This window comes from Sinocyclocheilus anshuiensis, unplaced genomic scaffold (genome assembly GCF_001515605.1).
Source record: "Sinocyclocheilus anshuiensis isolate Anshui unplaced genomic scaffold, SAMN03320099.WGS_v1.1 scaffold13, whole genome shotgun sequence".
Classification (NCBI taxonomy): Eukaryota; Metazoa; Chordata; class Actinopteri; order Cypriniformes; family Cyprinidae; genus Sinocyclocheilus; species Sinocyclocheilus anshuiensis.
The window spans coordinates 3,558,022-3,569,979 of record NW_015538026.1 but is presented as its reverse complement, the minus strand read 5'-3'; the positions used below and the strand labels follow the sequence as shown (position 1 = coordinate 3,569,979).

Here is an 11,958-nt window from a genome sequence, read left to right as displayed (position 1 = left end):
TATTAAACTCAGCAAAAATGAAACGTCCTCTCACATTCAACTGCTTTTATTTCCAGCTAATTTGTTTAAACAGATTTTAGTACCATAAAAAGTTCAACAACTGAGGCATAAACTGAACAATTTTCACAGACATTTGATGAACAGAAATGGAATAATAATGAGTTCCTGAACATCAAAAGTGGCAGTGAGTATCTTGTGTGGCCAGCAGCTGTGAGCATCTCATCCTCATGGACTACACTAGATTTGCCAGTTCTTGCTGTGAGATGCTACTCCAGTCTTCCACCAAGGCAGTTAAAAGTTCCTGGACATTTCTTGGGTGGATACACGGATACATGTGTTTTCATTCCTTTCTCCCTGTAGCACTGTGATATGCATCTTACATTACGGACATTGCAGTTTATTGCTCTGGCCACATCTGCAGTCCTCATGCCTCCCTGCAGTAGGACTAGGGCTGCACGATTAACCGCATGCGATATTTAACGCGCATCTTGTCAGAAAGCCGGTTCTGTAATCAGCGGTAAATCTCCATCACCTGCGTGCTTTCACATTGAGCAGCATTAACTACACAGAGCCGTTGTTCACTGATGAGCTGCGCAAAAAATCGCGCGAATATGAACGTGGTTTAGCGCTGCTCGTCAGTGAACAACGGCTCTGTGTAGTTAATGCTGCTCAATGTAAAAGCCCGCAGGTGATGGAGATTTACCGCTGATTACAGAACCGGCTTTACTGATAAGATGCGCGTTAAATAATTTATATATATATATATATATATATATATATAATAATTTTCTTTTTTTTTTTCTTTTGGCCGGTTAAAATGTTCAAAGAACTAGTAGAAATCTGTCCCAATCTAGCAGAAAAATCCTTACTTTTGATTAACAATTGAGATAAAGAAACCTAACTTTTGAGGGAAAAAATTCCTTATCCAATAATCCAAAAGACTGAAAAGTCATGCAAAAATAATGGAAATTCATTGGTCGAAAGATGTGGGAGCCCTACACAATGAGATTATGAAACCAGATGCGATTTTATTGTTCACTGTCGGGGCTCGCAAAATTTCCTTCGGGCAGGTACTCTTCAGGTTTTGGTAGCCCGAAAATTTATTTAACTAGCCCAAATAAAAAAATACCTTTTTTTTAAAATATAGAAAATCAGATAGGAGTTTAAATGTCTATCAAAAATATTTTCAATACACAAATATCAACAAATATGAAGGAAGGAATTTTATTTCCCTATTCTGCAGAATTAAAAAAAAAAAACTGATAAGATGCGCGTTAAATATCGCATGCGATTAATCGTGCAGCCCTAAGTAGGACTATGGCTTGTTCTCACAAGTGATCAGGAACCCTGGGCATCTTCTGGTGTTTTTCAGAGTCAGTAGGAAGGTGTCTTTAATGTTCTAAGTTATTATAACGTTATTAGAACTGTGACTTTAATTGCCTACCATCTGTAAACCTTTAGTGTCTTAAGGACTTCCACAGGTGCATGTACATTAATAGATTATGGTTCATTGAACAAGCATGAAAATCATTATTTAAACCCTTTTCAATAAATATCTGTAAAGCTTATTTGGATTTTACCAAATTATATTTAAAGTGCAGCATCCTGAAAAGGGGATGCTTATTTTTTGCTACGTTTAGCTATTATTGCACATTTTTACATGATTTACAGTTCAGATACAGGTTTTCACAAAAACTAAAATCTTACAAACAGCATTTCAGACTTTAGACCTTTAGATTTTTATGAAAAGGGATAAATCAAGGATATAAATTATTGTTAATTTAAAATTTATACATATTACTGTCTTAATTGTTTAGATTTTTAGAAGGCACATTAACTTCTTTCTCATTTACAACTCTGTGTTTGCTGTGTAAAAACATGAGTTGATATGTGCATTGATCTGACCATAAACACAAACAAAGGCTTACTGGAAATGCAAATTCATTCTCTGTATAGGTAAGATGACATTAAAATGCCACCGACACGTTTCTGAGGACAGTCGGTTCCCTTCAGATACATTCAAATAAAGACATCCGAGCCGCGTTTTGACTTGAAACGTGCAGCGCTCATATTTATTCAGACAACATTGCCTTTTGAAGTTTAATCCAGCCGTATCGCGACGCTTGTCTTTCCGTCCCCAACTGTAAGACCTCTTGAAATTATAATTAAAGGGATGGTTGATTTCCTGGCCTCGCCCTGCTCTGCACACGCTCTGCATCTCTCTCTCTCTCTCTCTCTCATTAAGATCATCAGACCAGTGAATACACTTATTTTCATATACTATAGTTATGAGAAGTGTTATACATGGACGCGCGTGTGGTTGCCGAACTGTATTAAAGCTTTAAATCAGAATAAAACCGTATATTAAAAGCTAACAGAAGCAGTAGCATTTACAAAGAACAGCGTATCCAAAAGTATGAGACAGTTTATAAGACAAAAAATCTTAGGCCTACCATTAAAAGCCGTGCTTGCACAGGTTCTGCGCGATCCTCTTCAATAATATCCTCTGCGTCTCAATCTGGCTCAAATTGATAAGCAATATAGACGACGTCATTGTTTACAATACAACCGGAGCACATGCCGCTATGTTGAGGGGCGGGTCGTTTAGACGCACGCTAGAGTCGGTTTAGCCAATCACAACACACTGGGCCAGCTAATCAATCAGAGCCCATCGTGTATTTCTGAGGGAGGGGCTTCATAAAAGCAGGAAATGATCAGTGCGTTCAGAGGAGAAGGGACAGAGAGGTGTGGAATAAAGGTAAATTATGTGAAAAATAATGCGTTTTTTAACAAACGAAGCATTAACACGCCTATAAAAAAAAACAGTCAACCACCCCTTTAAGACATTTCTTATACCATTTAACATATTTAAAACTTTTTATGGCCTTAAGTTTGATACAATTCACTTTAGAAGTTTTTAAGGGCCCGCGGGAGATCTGCATTTAAGATCGTCCGTCGGGCAGAGTGGTGATACATTTTGGTAGCCCAACTGGAAAACACAATAGTCCCGGGATGTCGGGCTAGCGATTTTGCTAGCCCTGGCTGTGGAGAAGATCACTGTGAGACACATTCATCCTTCAGTCCTTCTTTTCTTAAAAGACAACAGCCATTCTAGGGACCTGAAATGCAAATTAACATGCACAATGATGTATATGTACAGTACAACACATCTTTTTTAGTCTTTTAGCTAAGGTTGTTCTTGTATTGTCCATCTAATAATAATAATAAGAAGAATAGATGATGATGATGATGATAATTGTTACTAACAATAATAACACAACTGATATTAATATTACTGATATAACTATTATTATTTGGTTTGGTTTATTTGGTTTGTTCTTATATGTATTGCTAAAAGGGTCATATGATGCTATTTTAAAGATCATTATTTTGTGTATTTGGTGTAACAGAATATGTTGACATGCTTTAATGTTCAAAAAACACATTATTTTTCAAATACTGTACATTATTATAGGTCCTCTATGCCCCGCCTCTCTCAAACACATCGTTTTCAACAAAACCCCCTCCTTTGACAAGCGCAGTCTGCTCTGATTCATAAAATGCGTTGCACAAATTCGAACATCTGGGTTTTGCTGTTCTGTTGTAAATAAATCTTAACCAATGATTCCTAATTGCATCTACTTCCGGAAGGCCAAATAAAGTGCTTTTGCTTTCGCACTGAAACACAGCGTCTCCCTGACATGGCTGCATCAACACTACTGCTGTTCCTGAAACCAGGCCTTCTTTCTTTGCGTGCGCATTTGGGTGGCATTATGCAAATATTTCCACATAGTGATGTAGGTATGTGGGGGCGTGTTAGAACGAGCCGTTTTAGGTAGGCGTGGTTGACTCTTAACTTTTATAAAGAATATCTCTTTGGATTTGAGACTTTAGTCTTTGCAACTTTACAGATCTTCTTTATGCACCAAGAGCTTGTAACACTCCAAAGAGAAAGGAAAACTTGAAATCACATCATATGACCCCTTTAAAATATGTATGTAATAAAAATGTGTTTTTCTGACATTGCCTGTGTACCCCATACGAATTACCTGCATGCCATTGACTTCCTTTCATCTGTTGTGTCACAGGAGTTTGCATATCTTATAATATTGACATATTTTATAATATTGTGTTTGTCTGCTGCTCCACTCTGAGGTGAGATAATTCTGTGGTGTTTTTATTTTTTGTAAATTTTTCTCTTCCATTTGGTTATGTGTTTATGCCTTTAGAGAGACATAATGCAGATATATTGGAGCCAGCAGTCAGTGTATACACCACTGAATGTCCTTGGTGTGACTGCATGCCTTTTCCTCACTTTTAGAAATGATTCACCCACCCCTCCTTTTCTCTCCCCGCTCTGATTGGCTTGATGTCCCCCGTCACTCCTTCTTCCCATGCTGCATTAGCCAATCAGAACCACCGCTCCCATTGAAAGTGTGTATGATTGGCTGGCTGGCCTGTGATGCTGCTGCCTCTCTTTAAGAAGCAGTCTAGACTGCAGTGACAGGTTTTTCAGTGAGAATCGAGCTGCTGTTGTCTTGCAACACGTCTGACTTTCATCTGGAAATTCCTTATACTACATTTTACAGAACATCGTGATCTTTTCTTTGTCTGAATCCATTCACTGGTCTCATTGCTCCTCTTTCACTGTCACAAGTCAGCACATCAGCTGAGCATTTTCCCATCATTTCATTCATGATCCCTTACGTTTAATCTGTTCATCTCCCATTTTTCCAATCATTTTCCGACCCCACTTTACTAAAAAGAGGGAAAACTGAGCACTGCATAGCCCAAAGGTGAGTACACTTGATTAGAGTTTAGAGTGCTGCAGTCAATACAGATGCATTTTACTGCACTCTCTGCTTTCTTCTTGTGTCGTGTCTAATGCAACAGGTTCTGTATGTACCTCATATATTGGACAGGGCATGTCATTGCCAAGGGGAATGCTTTGTAAAAATTTGCTAGAATACATTATATTATTATTATGCATAAAGGGACCCCACACATCTCTCTTCCTTTGTTTAGCAGTCAAAGTATCAGCTGAATGATTCTAATGTTCAGATTAGTTAGTATTATGGTGATATCTTCTCCCAGTGCTTGTTTTGTGCCTTAGGGGATTATATTGTTGAATATCCCACACAGTGTCATAATTTGAATTTTATGGATTTTTTTTTAATATCCATGTAAAGCTGTGACGTGCATAATGAACATTTGATCTTAGAGGGTTTACTAGAGTTTTTGCATCCTACTGTATATGAAATATATTGTTGGCAATTTAAATGTGTGTATATGTTTTATGTTGTTGCTGTTGATGTTTGGGCCCTTAAAGGGACAGTTCACCTAAAAATACACATTCTGTCATCCTTTACTCACCCTCATGTCGATTCAAACCTGTATAGCTTTCTTCTGTGAAACACAAAATAATATATTTTGAGAAATGTCTGTGTTTTTTTTTTTTTGTCTATACAGTGGATGTCAGTGGTAACCAGGAATTGATACAGGTTTGGAACAACGTAAGGGTTAGTAAATGATGACAGAATCTTAATTTTTGGGGGAACTGTCCCTTTAAGTAGGTCTTGAAATGTAGCTGTGATTCTTGTCTGAGACTTAATGCATTTCTCACATTTAAAACAAGGTCAAACATATAATAATGCAGATTATTGTTGATATCTGTTTAATCTCTTTGAATAAGGTGATTGTTTTCTCCTAACAGGAATCAGTTCCACAATAGTATGAAAAAATAGGCTTAGACAGGAGCTGTCAGCAAATGTATCGCTAAAGCTGTTACACAGATTTCTTAAGAGCTGTAGGGCCAAAAACCAATAGACCTCAAATTTCAGAGAACAGCAGAAGCATCTAATTTCATCCAAAAATGTCTCCGCTTATCGCCCTGTCCTGATGTCACATGGCAGTATCAGTGTTTTGGCTTTGCATCAGTTTTCCCAAATTGTTTCGTAACCATTATTAGTTCTAAAATGCAGACCTCTTTAAAATCCAGTGCTGCTATTTAGTATGCAAGAGACATTTATTATATCTCAAAAGTGCTTTATTTCCTGAAAAACCCACAACCATTGCTTGAATGTGTTATAACTAGAGCCCGACCGATATATCGTTTTGCCGATATTATCAGCCGATATGAGCCTGTTGCCGATATATCGGTATCGGCGAATATGCTGCCGATATGAAATTTTTTTTTACAGAACATATAATGCAGATAAAATGCTTGAAATGGTGTAATTACTTAGTTTGTCGCGCTCCATTGTTTGCTACTGGCGACCTGGATGAAACGCTTTAAAGCTTAAGTCAATGGAAAACCATTGGAACTTTGAACGGCCATATCTCCGTAACGGCGCGGCGAATCCGCACCAAATTCGGGGGATCCCTTCAGCTCGAGGAACCCTCTCGAACGCGAATCAAGTGTACGTCTCGAGGCCCTCTTTCGAATGAGACCACCCCTGCGTGGATAGCCCCCGGGGTTCGGGAGTTACGGGTGGTTAAATTCGCGGTCCGGCGCCGACCGATCTAGCGATCCCGGTGGGCTACCGACGTGCGGAGGGTGGCATTCCAGAGGGCTCCTCGAGCTGAAGGGATTCCCCGAATTTGGTGAAGATCCGCCGGCTCGTTCGCGAGATAGTGACATCAGTCAACACTTTCCCTTCAGTTAGGAGGTCTCTTGTTCAGGCAGCATTCAAGCGTTGTCTTATTCGACCGTAAGTGCCCTGTGAAGTGGACTTCACATGATATTCCGCCATGATTCCAGTTCCAAGGGAACGTACACGTTACATTCAAAGGGCATTAAAGTGCGCGAGACGTGAATTTATATTGTAATAAATATATATATATATATATATATTTTTTTTTTCAAATAAAATAATGGCGTTTTTTAAGAATTAAAAATAATCTGATTTTGGAGTTTGACAATGAACACATTTCAACCATGCTTGGGACGGCCCACATAAACGAGCAAAAATGCTTTACATGTGTTGAAATAATAATTTCTAAACATTAAACATTGACTGTCAGTCTTTATTCATCTGTTTCTCGTTGTTTCTCATTAAAATTAATTAAATAGTGTAAATGACATGGCTAATGTCATAGAATAGCACATTGTAACGCAGTGTTACAACTTGCCCCATCTGCGCAACTGGAATTTAAAACTGGTTAGTGTCTTCTGCTAGTTATCAAAGCATTAAAAAACTATCTGAACTGATAAATAACAGATTGGAGATTAAAATAATAGCAGATTTGTCTCATTTTAAATGAATAATAAAAACTGAGATAAAAAATTTACTTAAGCCAGAATTTAAATGTTACTATGGTAAAATAAACATTCAAACCACGTGTGTTACAACTAACACCCCGTTACTTTGTGCATCGCACTCATCGCAAGTTTATTGTTAAATTGTTAAATGCCCTTACATATCTCTGTCACCATTATAAGTGTTTGATCACCACATTTGAGTGATCATTGCAAAAAATGTGTTTATGTATATTAATTCTGTTTATGTATATACTGTATTCTATATATAGTACCAGTCAAATGTTTGGACACACGAATGGGAAAGTGTCCAAACTTTTGACTGGTACTGTACTATAATATACACAAAGAATATCGGCCGATATATCGGTATCTGCCTTTTTTTTTACTCCCTAATATCGGTATCGGCCCCAAAAAACCCATATCGGTCGGGCTCTAGTTATAACATCTCGTTTAGAAGTTGATTGATTTAGCAGTGTTTTATGCAGTAAATATTCAGCTATACATATAATTTATACACACACACACATGCATATATATATACACATTTATTCCTGTGATGGCAAATCTGAGTTTTCTTTCTATTATCACTATTGAAAGCAGATGTGCTGCTTAATATTTTTGTGGAAATATTGACATTTTTAAAGGATTCTTTGATTAAGTTAAAATTTAAAAGAACATTTCTTTGACATTAGGGGTGGGAATCACAGGGTACCTCACAATACGAAACACGATACATGGCTCACAATACCGATAATATCACGATACAGCAATTCTGTGATAATCGATATATTGCTAGACACTCCTATAATGATACATCACAAGATCTGTCTAACTTTGAACACAAAATGCAGGTTTTTTCTCTTTATTCAAGTCACACGATATGCAAGATGCACAATATTGGATTTTGCCGATATCCGATATACCGATATGTTTTAACTCATTTTGGCCTATAACCGATGCCGATACCAAAAGGCTATATTTCCTTTTGCTTGGAAAAAACGCCAGGTCTCTCCTGTGCAGAGATTATAAACAAATTATATTTAATTTTGGTTCGTTTTGAGCAAAAACTACTTGTTCGATTAAAAAAACAAAACAATAATGGATTTCTTTTTTAATGAGAGTACGTTGAAAGCTTTAAAAATACTATAAATCAATCACTGCATTTTTTTTTTCCTTCAGACAGATGCAGTGGTAACCTTAACATTTTATTTGAAGATTTAACATTTGTAGATGGTCTAAAGCAAAAGAGGTTCTAAAAATACTGAAAATCTTTTAGATATTTTATTTAAAGATTTTATTTAGAATTTTAAGTTTTCATAATCTTTTTGGAAAAAATATATCACACATTAATGAATAAATCTGTATATATAAAGTGATTTAATTTACAAGTGACATGTTTGTGGTTTTTATTCAGCTATAGCTTCTGACCCTTAAATAAAAACATACTGGTGATTTTTATGACATCAGTTACTGCTTTATTTAATCAGAAACATGATCTTGATGTTATTTGTGTATTTTTACATTTTATTACAAGTAGGCCAACAGCGCCTTCTAAGTAAATACAATGTCGGCATAATGTTTCATATCGGGCTGATGCGATTTTTACATTTTAAGCCTTATCGGCCGATTACGATAGCGTTCTGATAATATTGTGTATACCAAAAAAAAAACGCAGCATACTGCTCTTTTCTAAATTTAAAAAGGCAACAAAAAAAGGCAGTGCAGTGCCCCTCGCATTTTCAAACCTGACAAACGTGTTCTGTCTGATCGGGACCTAATTGTTTAACTGGCAAGGCTATAAAGCACATGCAAATAATGTACTTTTGTGATTGTGAATAAGTGCAGTGTCCCGTGAGTGTAACTCTACCACTGTACTTAAATGTAGCTGGGGCATCTATTATTTTACTCACACTGCTGTCCGCCATCCCATTAAAAACCTCTTTTTCTTAAGCTAGTTAACTTATGTCCACGTTTCCCTCATTCATGTGTTGAGCGCCACCTCGAGGAGCCATGAAGTAGCGACGTTGGGAGCAGGGAAATCTATTTAGAGTGCCTTATTTTGTTAATTAAAATATTGATATTTGGTGCCAGCGGATCAATTCTCGTATCGCACGGAGAAGGACAATGATATATTGCCCTACCAATATTTTGTCCCACCCCTATTTGAAATAAAAATTATTAGTAACATTATTAATCTTTACTGTCACTTTTGACAGTTGACTTTTTTGATCAATTTAATGCATCATTGCTGAAAGGAAACCCAAATCCCTTAACCCCAAACTATTGAACTATATAATTTATATGTATTCAATATCTATTCCATATATAGGTTTTTAACACCCCTCCAGTTGGGATGTTATTTTAATGTAATTGCATGTGTCATCATTTGAGCATACAGCCTGTGCTAGTTGGGCTGCGTGAGCTGTCCTGGGGCTTTATGTTGTGCTTGACATGCAGGTACATCTCAGGTTAGTTTTATTTATAGGTGAAGTGTGTAATTTCTGCATCCGATTGAATTGCAAAAATTACAGTTTCAGACATTATGCCACCCATTTCTGTCACATCTACCAAGGGTGACTTAAAACATAACCATGACTACTATACAGACCATCCTTTGTGACAAAGTCGGCAACCATGTGATGTTTGATACGTGAGGTGTTGACATTCACGTGACTATTGCACACAATTAGTAAATACCTTGAGCATGTATTAGTCTGGCTTTCCCACTGTTTACATGTAATTCCCTTTAAACAACAGGCTTAGTGAAGTGGAAGAATGTGCCGTTGTCCCCCCTCCGAGTTGACTTCTGAGCAGTGATTTTTAACCCACTACATTGCAGGTTTGGCATGTGGTGAGGACGCTCTGTAATTCTACAGGTGATGGTTTTGACATCACTATACGATCATATACTGTGTCTTTGTAATGCTTTAAAATCCATTCAGTCATCAGCTGTTGACTGATGCTCTAAATACCGTACTGTCCCCCCATGGTGTGGGATCAGTCGTTCCAATAAACAGGACTGATCAGATTTCACCGAGCACATAGTGGCCCATTTACAGACCTGCCGTTTTCCAATGAATTTGACCCACTAAGATTCTTAGAGTGGGGAAAGCAGGAAGCGAGGAGGCTGTAAGCAGGTATTAGTGGCTGCGACTCCGCAGTGTTGCACAGTGCAACTGGAGCACGACTAGCTGTATTGCTTGGCTCGGTGGCAGACTCAAACCTGAAATCAAACCAAGAAGCCGAGAGGAGATGTGAAGCAGGAGTGATTGTTTTGCGGTGCTTACTGCGATGTTACATTCTGTTATGGACGTACACTGTTAGTCACGTTGTGTCCTGGTCACACCTGAATGCTTCGCCCTTGGTGTCGTGTAAGGTGGCCAGTTAATGTAAGTGCTCAAGTGTTTTTTTTTTGTTGCCTGTTTTATGTAATGCTATTTGATGTTTTATTTCAAACCTTGAAATCCCATGTTTTTTGTTAAACAAATCATTATATTTTACACTTACATTAAATATAGTAAATTTCCATACTAGTAAAATTGTAACATTCCAAATATGTATATCCCACCTCCTCAAAATGCTAGTTTTGGCCTGTCTCACTTCTAAGTTCTTGACTTTTCCGACTCTATCCAACGATTAAAGTCATACAATAACGTCATAATATTGTCATAATCTTCACATAATCTGATGAAATATGAATTTCATTGTAGTCAAACAAATTTGTGATTATTAATCCTGTTACCACATGATTTCCCCCCTTTTTCCAAACAATGTAACATTCTTCTACAGTTTTATTTGGACTTGTCAAGTGGTCAAGTTTGTCATGTTCAACCTTCAGCCCCGTTACTGTGAGTTATTGTGAGAGGGAAAAAATATGAAACAAATAGTTTTCTTAATTTTTTGGAAAATAACTACAAACCAACATTTAGTTCCTAACTAGCTATTTTCAACCCTGTTATTCCATTTATTTATTTATTTTAATTAAGAATTTTGTGAATTAATTTGATATTTTTTTACTAGGTCAAGGCACAGAAGCAGTGTTTTAAAGGGGTCATATGATGCTTTTTTAAAGATCATTCGAATAGCTTGTAACACTCCAAAGAGAAAGGAAAACTTGAAATCGCATCATATGACCCCTTTAAACTCGCTTTAGATGTGTCCTAATGGTTGATTTCTAGGTTTATAATAACCATTTTCTGAAGACTAAGCACCAACTTTTCTAACCATTTGTTGAAGTTTGTTGCTGAGTTTTTGTTTACTTTGTTGTCTTTATTTTGTACTGCATATGTGAAAATATATCCTTTTGTGAAAATGATCAAACAAATATTTTTTCTTAAATTTATGGAAAGTGAACACAAACCTTTATATAGTTTTTAACTCTGTTACTCATTCTGGTGTTTTTTCCCCATCTTTTAATTATGAATTTTGTCATTATTTCACTTGTATTTTTTATGTTTTTTACTAGAAAATAACTAAAACTGAAAAAAATAAAGCCTATGGGATCAGTGTTTAGATCCCAATTTTGATTTCTTGAAGTTGATAGTCAGCATCGTGAGAAGGATAAGCTCCTCCTTTTACTGACCTTTTATTGTTTGATGTTGAGAAAAGTGCCCTAAGCCTGTATTATAATTATTTTATTTTCCTAGCTTTAATGATCACCAACACCTGTCTCTCCAACTTTTCCATTTCCCATGGTC

General features: G+C 36.8%; 1 protein-coding gene across 4 annotated transcripts in view; it reads left to right on the top strand.

Moving 5' to 3' along the window:
- Positions 1–11,958, top strand: part of LOC107679960 (sodium-dependent phosphate transporter 2-like) — a 48,220-nt gene that overhangs the window by 16,437 nt on the left and 19,825 nt on the right. The window contains exon 1 of one of the 4 annotated variants that reach the window (XM_016475700.1): positions 4,455–4,796. The exons of 2 other annotated variants lie outside the window; for them this stretch is intronic. The gene's annotated coding sequence lies outside the window, so the exon portion shown is untranslated. Of the gene's footprint in view, positions 1–4,454; positions 4,797–10,273; positions 10,651–11,958 lie in introns of those variants that run through there. One more of the 4 variants, XM_016475708.1, reaches the window with a different exon arrangement.